Below are 421 nucleotides of genomic sequence, written 5' to 3' on the forward strand. Positions count from 1 at the left end.
GTGACGCGGGGACGCCTTCCTGAGCACCTTCCCGCCGCTGGACAAGCGGGTGACTCACACGGAAGGGGGGCCGTCGGAGGCCCGCCCCGCGGAAGTGTGTCCCAGGAGAAATCGGCTCTCATTCCCCCGAACACTCACAGCGGGGAAGCAGCACGTGTGTGTGAGGAGTGTGGGGAGGACTTTGATCACCTGTCCCACCTAAAGGTGCACCAGACACTGCACCCCGGGAAAAGGCACTACACGTGCAGCGACTGTGGCAAGGCCTTCAGCCGCAAGGACACCCTCGCCCAGCACCAGAGATTTCACTCCGGGGAGCGGCTGTACTGTTGTGCCCAGATTTCAAGGTTCCCAAGAGCCCACCAGGGAGCCAGCGAGTCCGATGCAAAAGCAAAGAGTCATTTATTTCAAACCTAGGTTTGGC

The sequence above is a fragment of the Myotis davidii genome, unplaced genomic scaffold, assembly GCF_000327345.1.
Source record: "Myotis davidii unplaced genomic scaffold, ASM32734v1 scaffold1006, whole genome shotgun sequence".
Taxonomy (NCBI): Eukaryota; Metazoa; Chordata; class Mammalia; order Chiroptera; family Vespertilionidae; genus Myotis; species Myotis davidii.